Raw genomic sequence first — 13,842 nt, 5'->3', positions numbered from 1 at the left:
TTCACAAAGTGCAAGCTTTGGTTTAAATGAAGAAAACTGATGAAAGAAAAAGGCTATTTTGTATCATGAGATTCATATAAAATGGATCTATCTTATAATGAGCAGATACCAAATTCTCTATTAATGAACTAATTTGTACGCCCTAGACGCCCTGTTCAATTTTTAAAATTATGTTTAAGTTTTTAATATATATGCCATCTATTGGGTTTAACCTAGGCTTTTGCTCATCCTTTAGCGAAAGAAATCTCTCATAGGAAGTATATCTACAGAATCGGCTAGTTTATACCATGCCTATAATCGTAAGAAAGAAAGTGAAAACTGAACATAAGAGGACATCGTTCTCTCTAGACTTGTTCTTTTTTCTTAAGTTAAACGTCCAACTGAGTTTCTAATTTAATTTGGAAATCCAGTTGAGATAATCAAAAAACCACTTAACCAACATAACGCGAAGCTCTAAAAATAGAAACAAATTAATCAGGGGGTATTTTTGTGCCATTGGATTAATTAAGGGACAATCAAATGACGTATTAAAATCACTTTATCTTAATAAGGGTTGCCTTATTTTTAAGCTAATTATAATCTACCCGTTACCATGATTCTATCAAGACTGATGAATGGGAGATTTGATTCTGGCTCGGCTGGTCAAACAAGGATTGATGTATTCTAAGTTTTCACTTATTTTCAAGCGGGATAAGATTTATTAGTTCTATCGTATGAGCAAGGTTTTTTAATCTCAAAACGAGAAGTTACTTTACTAGATCATAGTACAGTTGATACTCTCTAATTCGATTTTCAAGGAGAATTGGATTTTTGTCGAATAAGGGGAAGCATAGCTTAGTAGAGCGTCGTTTACGAGTGTTTCTTGTTGACGGTGACTTTCAATATCGAATAATAGAGCGTATTTAATAGTAGAAAGTCGAATTAGAGAGCGTCAATTGTATATGTAGGATAAAAATAGTTGAGTAGTAACTTATTTAAATTGGAGAAGATTTTTTTCAAATTTGAATGAAATTTCGGTGTACGCTTCGAAACTGAGTCCCAATTTTAGTAGGTTGGACCCAACAAAGGGTTTTGGTATGGGGTGTAATGACCCTGGCACGTCACTGTCCTATACATTATATATGATTTATCGTTTGATTCGTCACTTCTTATCATGCCAGTGATGCACTTTTCGACCACAAAACGAGCATACTTTTGATGATAAAAATCTTATCCATTTTTGTCACTGCTTTATTTATAGATTTTGCACCACATTTTGGTCAAATAAAAGTAACAAAGCAAAGAGAACAAACTTTGATCAGTTGAATTCTTTAACCAATCCTTGGCACTCGCTTGTTGCGTAATGGATCAATAACTGAACAGACACCAGGTAATTTTTCATTTTCTTTTGTAGAGGTTTTAACAGCTTTGTGCCTTTCTTTTATAAAATTTGTCAAATTTAAATCTTAGAATTTCGTATTAAGATTTTCGAGTACGGTGCGAGAGAATACGTTCAGAGGGCATTTTTCGTGGTTTTCGTTCAGGTTCATTGGAATAAAAACCCCACACTTGATTAAGGCTTGTCCATAGCGTTGGTTTAGAGTTGAGCAAACGAACCATGCTGTTTTCGGCCTACAAAAGCTCTCGAGATAGATATTTTTAGAAAGAGAGCTTGCGGTCAAAAATAGGGCTTTTACTTCAAGAAAATTATGGAGAATTAAAACTGTTAAACACTGGAAGTATTCGTTTCACCAGTTTTTTTTTCATTTCCTTTGAAGGAAACTCAATATCCATATGTTGATCTCTATTGGACAATCTATAATCGATGAGGGGGTAACGCACCCAACCAAAGACATCCATTTCTTAGGCGGTGGTTACACGTAGCCGGGGTGAAATTCACCCCGGGGTGAAATAAAAAAAGATTTCACCCCGGGGTGAAATTCACTACGGTCTATAAAGAAAACACTGTTTCTGTATACACGTATTTAGGCGGGGTGAAATCGTTTTTAGGCGGGTTGAACTCACCCCGGGGTTGATTTCACCCCGGTCCTGAGGACCGGAGTGAAAATTTTTTTGAGGATTTTTTTTGCAAATTTTTGCAGATTTTTACATGTATACACAATTTCTTTTTCACCCCGGGTTGAAAAAAAAATGTGCGTCTGTTTTTGTTTTATTTTGCAATCCTGAAAGTTGTTTCGTGCAAAAGTGCTCGCGAGCAAAGTTGATGCTGAGGCTCTTTTAGCCCAGAGATACCAGAAAACAAGGGACTGTCAAACTCTTAACTCAAACGTAGACGATGATATCTTTGCTTTGCAATGTTTTTTGAAAGAATAGCCTCCATCTGCAATCTCTCAAACTCTCGTTTTTGGGCCAACAGTTTTACAATTAAAACTGAATGAATTTGCATTGGCAGAAGGCTAAGCGATAATATTGTGGTGATACTAGAAATTAACATCAATAAGCTTTTTCTATCAAGAGGAGCTATCTTTCCTGCTCGCGTGTGAGAGCCGAAAGAGTTTTTTAACGCTACTCGATGTTGTGTACTGATAAAATCTAAAAGTTATGCATTATTAGGTTTTCACGCCGGGGTGAAAATAAGTTAAAATTTTCACCCCGGATTGAGAAAAAGGGTTTTCACCTCGCCTTTCGCCGACGTGTATCCTAAAATGATTTTCACCCCGGGGTGAATTATTTTTCCATTTCACCCCGGGGTGAATTTCACCACGGCTACGTGTAACCACCGCCTTACTTTGTTAAAATAGAGGTATAATAACGGGTGGCTTTTAAATAAAGGCTGAAGAACTGCTGTACTTATATTGAGGTAAAATAAGGTCAACTAAAATCAGGCATAGAGCATTTTCACTTTGACGGCTTAAGATATTTTTTAAATTTTCAAACGGCCGATTTATTCTTACAACTAATCGGAGGTTCTTCTAAAGAAAGCCAAAGCCATTTTATTCTTTTTTATAGCAAGATTCTTCGGACGCCTATAAGACCACAACAAGCAGGATTTGCTCTGTTTTTAGGATATAAAAGACTCTTCGTTAGGCGTCTTCAGTTTTCTAGAAAGGCGATTTGTGTCTTCTATGAAAATGTTTTCAAATGTTCAGTTGTGACAAATATTCAACGTTTTGATATGGATTTGTAATAGCCTGTTCAACTGTTCACGAAGAAAGATTGTTTGTTGTTGCTTTGGATATATATCTTATGTTGCTTGACTTTGATATCGTGTTCTCAGAATTAAGAGCAGTTTTTCACTTCTTTCACTTCTTTCTACTCTGTAATTACTAATCTTGGAATGAGCGTGGATGGCAGATGATAATTAACGCGTCAAATCAATATTCATCGATATTTTTTTCAGAATTCACGTATTCACGTATGTTTCTCGAATTTCACACAAACCCGATTTTTCAGAAAATCGGGAAATTTTTCGAGTAAAATCGGGAAAACATTTGAAGATTGGAAATTTGTACATAATCGGTGGGAAAAGAAAATCCACCTAATCGCACAAAAAAATTGCGCAGATTCACACATGTTTTTTTCAATCCACGCAAACCGTTGGGGGCCCTTATTCAGGTGAACACCCCTGTCTCAGTGCCCCGGTAGAACTTTTTCCCTCAGTGGGGATGAAAATTTTTATCAAAATGGGGATAGAAAATCTTTTGTTTCCAGCGGGGATGGTTTTGGAGTGCAATTTTTTACATTCAGTTTTCAATGGGGATAAAAACATAGAGCAATTTCGCAGTGGGGTTGAAATTGTAGGATATTTTTTCTACCGGCGACGATTTTTTGGCCTATTTTTCCACTGGGGTGGGGGGTCCACCGGGTCTGTGACACAGGGGTGTAGGTGAGGTCGAGGCTGTTGCTTGGTGACAGCTTCTGTAGTTTTTATATAAACACAGTTTAATGGAAGAAAAACATGAAAACTTTTGCAATAATTTACATGTTCACTCTAATCTGTAAATGATTGCACAATATTCCAGATAACTCAAATTCAATTAACTTCAAAAAATCTCACCAGGAGAGATAAGATGCTTAAAAACTTTTTTCTCGGTTAATCAAATTTTGTTGGTCGCTTAGCTCCTCTCTAATAAAGACACTTTCTTGGAATGTACCCACTAATGTACATAAACAGTTCTTATTCTTTGAAATCTCACACTTTCTCATTAAAAAAGCAATCGCCTTGACACCACCGTAAGGTTACCTAAGGAATTATAATGAATTATATGTTCTTCATTGTACAACAAACTCTTTCTGCCTTTCTTTTATAAAATTTGTCAAATTTAAATCTTAGAATTTCGTATTTAGATTTTCGAGTACGGTGCGAGAGAATACTTTCAGAGGGCATTTTTCGTGGTTTTCGTTCAGGTTCATTGGAATAAAAACCCCACACTTGATTAAGGCTTGTCCATAGCGTAGGTTTAGAGTTGATCAAACGAACCATGCTGTTTTCGGCCTACAAAAGCTCTCGAGATAGATATTTTTAGAAAGAGAGCTTGCGGTCAAAAATAGGGCTTTTACTTCAAGAAAATTATGGAGAATTAAAATTGTTAAAAACACTGGAAATATTCGTTTCACCAGTTTTTTTACTTCATTTCCTTTGAAAAAAACTCAATATCCATATTTTGATCTCTATTGGACAATTTATAATCGATGAGGGGGTAACGCACCCAACCAAAGACATCCATTTCTTACTTTGTTAAAATAGAGGTATAATAACGGGGGGCTTTTAAATAAAGGCTGGAGAACTTCTATACTTATATTGAGGTAAAATAAGGTCAACTAAAATCAGGCATAGAGCATTTTCACTTTGACGGCTTAAGATATTTTTTAAATTTTCAAACGGCCGATTTATGCTTACAACTAAACGGAGGTTCTTTTAAAGAAAGCCAAAGCCATGTTATTCTTTTTTATAGCAAGATTCTTCGGACGCCTATAAAACCACAACAAGCAGGATTTGCTCTGTGTTTAAGATATAAAAGGGTCTTCGTTAGGCGTCTTCAGTTTTCTAGAAAAGCGATTTGTGTCTTCTATGAAAATGTTTTCAAATGAAATGTTCAGTTGTGACAAATATTTAAAGTTTTGATATGGTTTTGTAATAGCTGTTCAGCTATTTATATTCTCTGGTCACCGAGAAAAATTGTTTGTTGTTGCTTTGGATATATATCTTATGTTGCTTGACTTTGATATCGTGTTCTCAGAATTAAGAGCAGTTTTTCACTTCTTTCACTTCTTTCTACTCTGTAATTACTAATCTTGGAATGAGCGTGGATGGCAGATGATAATTAACGCGTCAAATCAATATTCATCGATATTTTTTTTCAGAATTCACGTATTCACGTATGTTTCTCGAATTTCACACAAACCCGATTTTTCAGAAAATCGGGAAATTTTTCGAGTAAAATCGGGAAAACATTTGAAGTTTGGGAAATTTGTACATAATTGGGCGGCAAGCTGGAGTTTTTACAAGCTCTTATTCGATTTGGTTGGTCCTTAACATGTAGTAAAACAATTTTGTTACTTTTTCTAAAGAATGCGTCATCTCTATTACTTCAAATGACCAATTAGTGAAGTATCTTATAAAAACTCCAGCTCATCCCATAATTGGTGGGAAAAGAAAATTCACGTAGTCATAAAAAAGATTCACGCAAGTTTTTTTCAATTCAAGCATTCACACAGACCGCTGGGAGCCCCTATTGAGGTGAGGTCGAGGATGTTGCTTGGTGACAGCTTCTGTAGTTTTTATGTAAACACAGTTTAATGGAAGAAAAACATGAAATCTTTTGCAATAATTTACATGTTCACTCTAATCTGTAGATGATTGCACAATATTCCAGATATCTCAAATTTAATTAACTTCAAAAAATCTCACCAGGAGAGATAAGATGCTTAAAAACTTTTTTCTCGGTTAATCAAATTTTGTTGGTCGCTTAGCTCCTCTCTAATAAAGACACTTTCTTGGAATGTACCCACTAATGTACATAAACAGTTCTTATTCTTTGAAATCTCACACTTTCTGATTAAAAAAGCAATCGCCTTGACACCACCGTAAGGTTATCTAAGGAATTATAATGAATTATATGTTCTTCATTGTACAACAAACTCTTTCATAACAGCTTTACTGAAATGTACCAAACAAAAAAATTCACCCTCAACTGGGCGTTTAATTATTTTCTGTGATTTTTTAGGGAATTTATTCGGATTCGAAGTCAGCGTACTTGTGATTTGTTTTAGTAACAATTGCAGAAACATTGTTGTGCTCTGAAAAGGGTGGGAGATGTTTTGAAGGATGGGAGAGCCACACAGTTTATTCTGGTTTCGGGGCAAAAAAGATCTGGAAAACAGGACTTTGTCGACTACTAGCCATAAGTCAGTGATTTGATTAACTTCAAAGGATCTTACCAGGAGAGATAAGATGCTTAAAAACTTTTTTCTCGGTTAATCAAATTTTGCTGGTCGCTTAGCTCCTCTCTAATAAAGACACTTTCTTGGAATGTACCCACTAGTGTACAAATAGAGTTCTTATTCTTTGAAATCTCACACTTTCTGATTAAAAAGAAATCGCCTTGACACCACCGTAAGGTTACCTAAGGGATTATAATGATACCTTAGAGAAGATGAGAAACTTCCTCTTGAAAATCATCATCATCATCAAGTACAAGTTATATGTTCTTCATAATAAAACAAACTCTTTCATAACAGCTTTACTGAAATGTACCAAACAAACAAAATTCGGGGCTGTGGTTTTATAGGGAATTTACAGTATTCGGATTCGAAGTCAGCGTACTTGTGGTTTGTTTTAGTAACGATTGTAGAAACATTGTTGTGCTCTGAAAAGGGTGGGAGATGTTTTGAAGAATGGGAGAGCCACAAAATGGTAGTTTATTCTGACCAGGCCCAGGTTTTGAGGCAAAAAATGGCTGGAAAACAGGACTTTGTAGACTACTAGCCATAAGCCAGTGATTTATCAAAAGGTGGTTAATGATTCCACCAGTCTGTCTTTCAAGGCATGGGCGGTCGCCAACAAGAAGCTACTGGAATGTCAATTGATGTTTAATGTTAATCGGATTTCTCCATCAGGCACGTGTGACTGTCAAATCATTTTAGCGGCGTTTTTTCATTCTCTCGTCTTATGATGATCTCATTGAAAGGTAGTAAAGTGACCGCCATTGACATAAAACCCTTTAACATTTTCTTCTTTTGACATTTGATTGAAATCAAGCCATAAATCGGGTAATATTGACATTGGTGTTTAGCAAGGTATATTACATTAATCTTTACTTTTAAATTAAAATCTTTCATATTATTAAAACAAAATGACATTCTTGCCCGCTGCTGATGATATTAATAAACTTGTAACTAAATATAGGCTAGGTTTTTTTGACGAAGGAAATATGGTGGTTTTTGGCAGAAGATGTAGGAGTCAGAGTAACGGATAAAAACATTTATTTAAGTTTATCAGCTAGCAATGAAAACCAAAACGTTCCGAATTCGATTAGTTTCAGTTTTGAGAGCCTACACTTTTTAAGCGTTTATCAGAGAGTTTCACAAGTAAGTGGTTAGTAATTTTATTAAGTGATTTTGATTGGTTATTGAGAATTACATTGTAATGGCGACCGTTATCACATACCTTATCGGGGAAAAAAATGTCGGGGTTTTTTTCGTCGGGGAAAATTTCGTCACCTAGAGGCATTTTCGTCACTTTTCCCCGACCAAAATTTCAAATTTGTCACGGCTTTCACCCGACTAAACTGTCCAAAAGAAATGGTTTCCTTCACTAGCTCGAAAATATATCTTGTAATTCGACGTTTAAGGCACTAATTTCGGTAAATAAAGGTGTAAAAAAATTTGATTTGAATTTTGGTTGCGGTATAAAATTTCGGGTATATGTTTTGGTCGGGGATAAAAAAATCGGGTACAAGTTTTGGTCGGGGGAATATTTCGTTGGGGAAAAATTTCGTCACACCCTCAAAATTTTCGACACTTTCCCCCGACATTTTTTTCCCCGACATTTTTTTCCCCGATAAGGTATATGTTTCTTGAACTATAGCTGTCTTGCTTCATGATCGTGTGTCTCACCCGAGGGGGGGGGGTAATCAGGTAAATTGACAGGCGGATATGTGCGGCGGTTACGGGTAGTTTTTTATTGCAAATTTTTGCCCCAAAATCTAGATTTTTTTACTCTAAAAGAGTTGAAAAATTAAGAAAAAAGCACGGTAAGGGTCGGGACGTCTCAACATGAAATATATTTTTAGCATCGTGCATCATAATTGAAGCTGGGGTTTCTGGAAAATATTTTGCACTGTCCCTAAAGACATGCAGTCAACCTGAGGTATTTTTGGATTGCTCTTTCACTGTATAATTTAGTACATTTTCGCCACTTATTAGCGACATATACGTAAGTTTGATCTCCAGGTGTTGGTTCCTTAAAGCTAAATGCATGAAAACTTAACCATGCGAACGCGTCTAGTATTTGAATATGAATAAACGTTTTCGGAAGAATCAAAACAACAAGCCCTGCAGAACTGTGCAAAATACAACAACTATTTGCGAGTCAAAATAACCGATTTTTCTTCATTTTGCCATGAATTAATAAAGTCATGCTGGTCTCATTTCGTAATTATTTTGGACGTTCTAGACAGACTCCTTTTCGAAAGGAAACGAATTTGCTCCAGATTCCAGTTTCATTTACGTGGAAGATTTTTTCCCGTTGGATTAGGAGTATTTATGCTGGACCAGGAGAAGTTAAAGCTCCAATAGCGAGTTTATGTATTTGCGCTTTTGAGGACGGTCAAGTGACTGAAGCGATTTGGAAAACCCCGCACTTCTGACCCGCAAAATCGAGGACGGTAAAAGCGCTGATTTACCGTCGTCCTCAGTTGGTCATGATCTAATCAAATTAGAACCTTACCGTCTTCGTCGCTGAAAAATACAAATCTAAGGATACCCAAGTTGTTCCATGATAAGTATAAGGGTTCTTTTATATGTATGGTATGTATTGAAAAAAGTGATCGTCGAAAAATGTTTTAGTATCAGTAGCTAATTTGTATTATTTGTGGTCAGGGTGGTGTCCAACATTAGGTGAAGGTCGTTCTCACCAGCTCCTTAATTATTTCAATAAATACCTCCTGTAGCGGATTAAGATATCATTTCGCAATTCTTGGATTGTCTTAAAAGATCGATTTTTAGTACTAAACTAATTTTCAGTACTAAAAATTGATTATTTGGAAGAAAGACGAACTTCGCTGTAAAAACTAATTTTCATTACTATTCTTTCAAAGAATGTTCCTCCGAATGCACCTGGTGCTTCAGGTATCCTGAAGATATCTATTTACTGTGATCAAAAGTGCCGGTATGGAAAGGATACAAGATCAATGTATTTTCAATCAAAGATGTCAGCATTAATAATTAAGTAACGCCCCAAAAACTTTTTATAGCATCATTCAGTTGTTTTCAAAATCAAATGAGGTATTATCTACCTCATATTTTGATTTGCCATTGAGCATTGATCTATTCTTGTACTGGGCATGCGTGCTTTTGATTTATATTCAATGCCTGTTTCTTGTTTTTTTCTGATTTTTTGTTGAAGAAATGGGAATACATATTCCGTTGGTTATTTTTGACTGCTCTTTTTTCGCGCGTGGGTCAAAAACTGGTTTTGGATAGTATTGATGGCTTGATCATCTTGGTTTGTGTCCTTGTTTCGGGATTTTTTTCCCTTTTGTTTATCAGTTACTACCTCCTGTGTCTCTGACCTCTTGGGGTTTCTCTTCAAGTCAGTAAGAATTTTTTTGTTTCCTTTCGAATTATTTGGTTGGAAAAGTGTTTTGGAGCTTCCCTTTCAAGATATTGATATAATTAGTAAGCTTGTGTGGGACAAATAGACGTCCATCACAGCGATTTTGTTTGATGAAACTCTTGTTAAACCCAACAGAATTTTAGGTTAGCAGTAGAACAGCTACTGCTGAGTTGGTTGAAATGGTTTTTACTTGGCTTATTCATCTTGTTTGGGTGCAGTAGCTTATATTTTCAGTTATAAGTAAATCTAGCGCTAATCTAGCAAAATGTGTTTCAGTACGTTATACTATCCCTGCACAAACATTCTTCTCATCGACGCGATTTGATTTGTCGTTACTTTTTTACTGTCTGCGGTATTCGTTCAAAAGTATAGGGCTTGTTTTTCATTTTAAAACGTTTCGACGAGGCGGTATGTTCAGGCATATTCAAGAAGAAAGATTTTTCTCAACTTTTCTCAACAACTTTGACGAGTAACCAGGGCAACACTATAAGCAAACAAGATGGTAGAATTTACCTTATCAGACTTATCGAAATGCTGTTTTGGAATTATCATGAATTAATTTACATTTCGTTCTTAATATAGAAAAGCCTGTGAATTTTTTTGGTGATAATCTCAATGTGCTGTTTGGAGAAACAGATGAAAATGTCTTTAGTTTAGATAACAAGATTATCTTATTAATAATTCCCGATTTAGAACATTTTCACATTAATTCGATTTTAATTTTATGATAGGGTATCATTTTTTAATCCAGTTTTTGAAAACATGTTGCTCAGTAAGAGATGTCGTTTACTGCGTTAAATACAAGCTCGCCCTGAACGCTCGAATCACGTAAGCGAACGTTATTACGGAATGACACACGTAAGGATTGTAAGTAAGTGATTGATTTCATGGCGTATTACACGTTTTTTTTTATAAGAACAAACTATATAAGAACATAAGGCTTCGAGGCCCAAAAATTTAAGAACATTCTAAGAACATACTAAGCTTTGGAGACTTAAAAACATGCATTTTCTTAAGAAATTACATCAAAATGCTCAAAAAATGCTGAAAATAAGAACATTTTAAGAACATTTTTAAGCTTCAAATCCAAAAAACTAAGAACATCCGAAGGCTTCGAAAATTTTTGACGTTCTTATAAAAAAAAACGTGTATCTGTAATTTAGTTTTGTAAAACATGTGACTTTGTGTTTGATGTCGATTAGTGCGCTGAGTTCTGGGTATACAAGGGTAGCTTGAACCTCTTATTTACGTATGCGAACATTGATATGGTTTATATGTACAGGCCTCAAAATGTGTATGTAGATCAGTTGATCAAGTTGAAATTGTTTTGAGAATGCATGCAAATGGACCCGAATAACGATGTAGGCGCATCGGCAGTGTAATTTTTATTTCTCTCCAATGAGATATCGATTCGTTCTTTTAGGGTTTAAATATGGATGGCCGTCAATACGCAATCGTACGTAGTTTTTTTTTCCAAACTAGTCTATTACGAGGTTTTATTCCTCATTAAAAATAACAGTGCCTTTGAAAATAATGACCTACTTTCTCGTTTACTAGCGCGTTTGGTCCAAATAAGTCGGAGAAAAGGGATTTTCGTTCCGTGTATAAGAAGAAATGTCACTTTTTGTGAAAGGTTTTGTATTTTTCGCAACTTTATGAGTGTGTTTATCAATCAATGAGATAGGCTAGAGTTGAATCTCCTATGTAAGATTTGATGCTACTTATTCTTTACGTAAGTTGCGCGTGGTTTTTCGAAAGAATTCGAAAAATGGTAACCTGAAACAAAGGTTTTGCTGGATTCGATCCGTCATCCAAAATTTGGTACAAATTTAATAAACCACATTTGCTCGCCTAAGGTTGAGCATTCTTCTCTAGGTTTCGTCTATATCTTATTAGTGTTTGTATAATGTAGGTTGCCTGGAGAGACCAGAGCCTCCCTCCGAGGGGTAAATCACTCGAAAAATTATCGTACACCTCTACAAAAAGTCAAAAATAAAGTCAAAAAGTCAAAGAAAAAGTAAAAAAAAAGTCTTGAAAAAGTCAAAAAAATTCTTCGATGGGCGGATGGGTGGAGCAAAATCTATGGGCGGTTGGCGTTTTTGAACAGATTTGGGTGGAAAATTTTGGGCGCCCGAGGGCGGTGGGCGTTTTTTCGGGAAAAAGTCAAAATGAAAGTTTGAAAAAAAGTCAAAAATAATTCAAAAAGTCAAATGAAAATTCAAAAAAGTCAACAAGTATCGTACATCTTTTTTCAAGTGATTCACCTCTCGCCTCCCTCCTCCTTGCAAGTGAAATATGTACGCGAGTGAAGCCAACACGGAAATTTTTTTCGATGATTTTTCCTCTTTTTGGCCAAAGATTGCTTTTTGCTAGTTGAAGAGAAGGGATAGGCATCGAAAGTAGTATATTATTCTGAGTAACGGTTGCTTGGGTACTGCCTTTAGACTGGACTCGTTTATAACCCAATGTGTGTGTGTGTTATGATTGATAAGACGACAATTGTTGCGGGAACACATCAGTTTGTATAAGCTACAGTTTGTATAAACTACAGTTTGTTAATTTCATTTTATTTTTTATTTTGACCGATTTGGGGCAAAATATTTTAGATTTTACAAATTTTACACCCTCAAGAGTGCACTTTTTCTCATCATTGCTCATTTCGACTCTTAAAGTGTACTTTTGGAAGCTTGGAAAAATGACCTTTAAGGGTCGCACGTCGTCGCACGTACGGTCAGTCGTTTACCTTGAGTCCCCTCCCCCTAAGCACTGCCCCAGTCATCACGCTACTGTTCACTTCTGGTGTAATATATTTATTATACCGTTACAGAAATTCATTTGTTCGACCTTTTGATATATGCTGACGTGGATTTAGTTTTGAGTGTAATGTGAAGTCCATCATTAATTTTTAAATTGCTGAACCTAGCTAAACGGCTTTACACTTAGCTATGAAAAAAGTCTTTTCTTTCAATAGAAAAATGGTGTAGCTAAAAATAGCAACAACTATCTTTCAAGCAGATTAGCGAAGATTCATAAAAAATGAATTATTTTATTTCTATTTTTATTTATATTTCGCCTTCTTTTTTTTTAACTTATCAGAAGGGAACAAAAAAGGAACGTTTTTCGTGGCTGAGAATTGATAATGAAGCTGGGAAGGCTGTACCAGGAGTCGATCGTTTTTTTTTTCGTTCTCTTGTTATTCAATACATTGAATTTTGAATTTGGTTTTATTTCTTTTATCTGAGGTTTCGATAATCCAATAACGCCTGAACTAGAAACTAGATTTTCCAAGGGGTGCGCTCTCACCTGACGGTTTAATCGTTTAAAAATTTCTTATGAAAACCTTTCTTTTTCAAATATACAACACAGAGCGGCATTCGAAGATGTACTGCGCCGTACATATATACCGAACTTACGGTGGAGTATTATTATTTTGGGCTATGTTTTATTGTTGTTTATGTTGTGAATCTTAATGCTAGGCATTGTTCATAAAATTTCTTGAGCCATTACTGTATACTAGATGTCTAGATATTCGATTTTTGACAGACTTTCTTTATTCTGATTTCTCGAAGGGCTTGTAGGAGTAGCGAATAATGAATGGCAGTCGTCCAACACAGAGCTTTTGGCTTTTGCTGGGGTACCATCATCTGTTTTAACGTAGGCTTACATTTAGTTTGACGAAAAATATTTTGCTCCATTTCAAAGTGGTAGGTTAGGAACTCGACCCGGGGGCGGTGGGGTAAAAGGGTAAGCAAAGGAGGGATATGTGAAAATGGGAACTCCAAAGACCAAATTTTAGTGATGTTTAAAAGTTTTTCTTCGATTGTACCGGGTGCGCCACAAAAAAAGTTTCTCTCTTTAAAACTATTTTTAAAACGAACTAGGAATGGTTCTTTTAAAATTTTTAGATTTCGAGAAGTTTAGTTTCAAAAAGAGAAACTTTTTGTGGCGCACCCGGTAGAAAAATCCCAAACCTTAGATAGAATACTTTAAAGTTTTCTTATACCGGGTGACCCACGAAAAAGTTCAGTCGTTTCCCGACGTCTTGAGGCCGAAAAAATGCCCCA

The 13,842-nt window shown here is 35.6% G+C and overlaps 1 protein-coding gene across 1 annotated transcript in view; it reads left to right on the top strand.

Annotated features, from left to right (window-relative positions):
* LOC136814282 (5-hydroxytryptamine receptor 6-like) overlaps positions 1–13,842 on the top strand; it is a 28,153-nt gene that overhangs the window by 3,138 nt on the left and 11,173 nt on the right. The window contains exon 2 of the mRNA XM_067070805.1: positions 1,241–1,369. The gene's annotated coding sequence lies outside the window, so the exon portion shown is untranslated. The remainder of the gene's footprint in view (positions 1–1,240; positions 1,370–13,842) is intronic.

Source organism: Clytia hemisphaerica, unplaced genomic scaffold, assembly GCF_902728285.1.
Source record: "Clytia hemisphaerica strain Z4C2 unplaced genomic scaffold, Clytia hemisphaerica genome assembly, whole genome shotgun sequence".
NCBI classification, from domain to species: Eukaryota; Metazoa; Cnidaria; class Hydrozoa; order Leptothecata; family Clytiidae; genus Clytia; species Clytia hemisphaerica.
The sequence above is the reverse complement of the archived record's forward strand: the minus strand, read 5'-3'. Positions and strand labels throughout refer to the sequence as shown.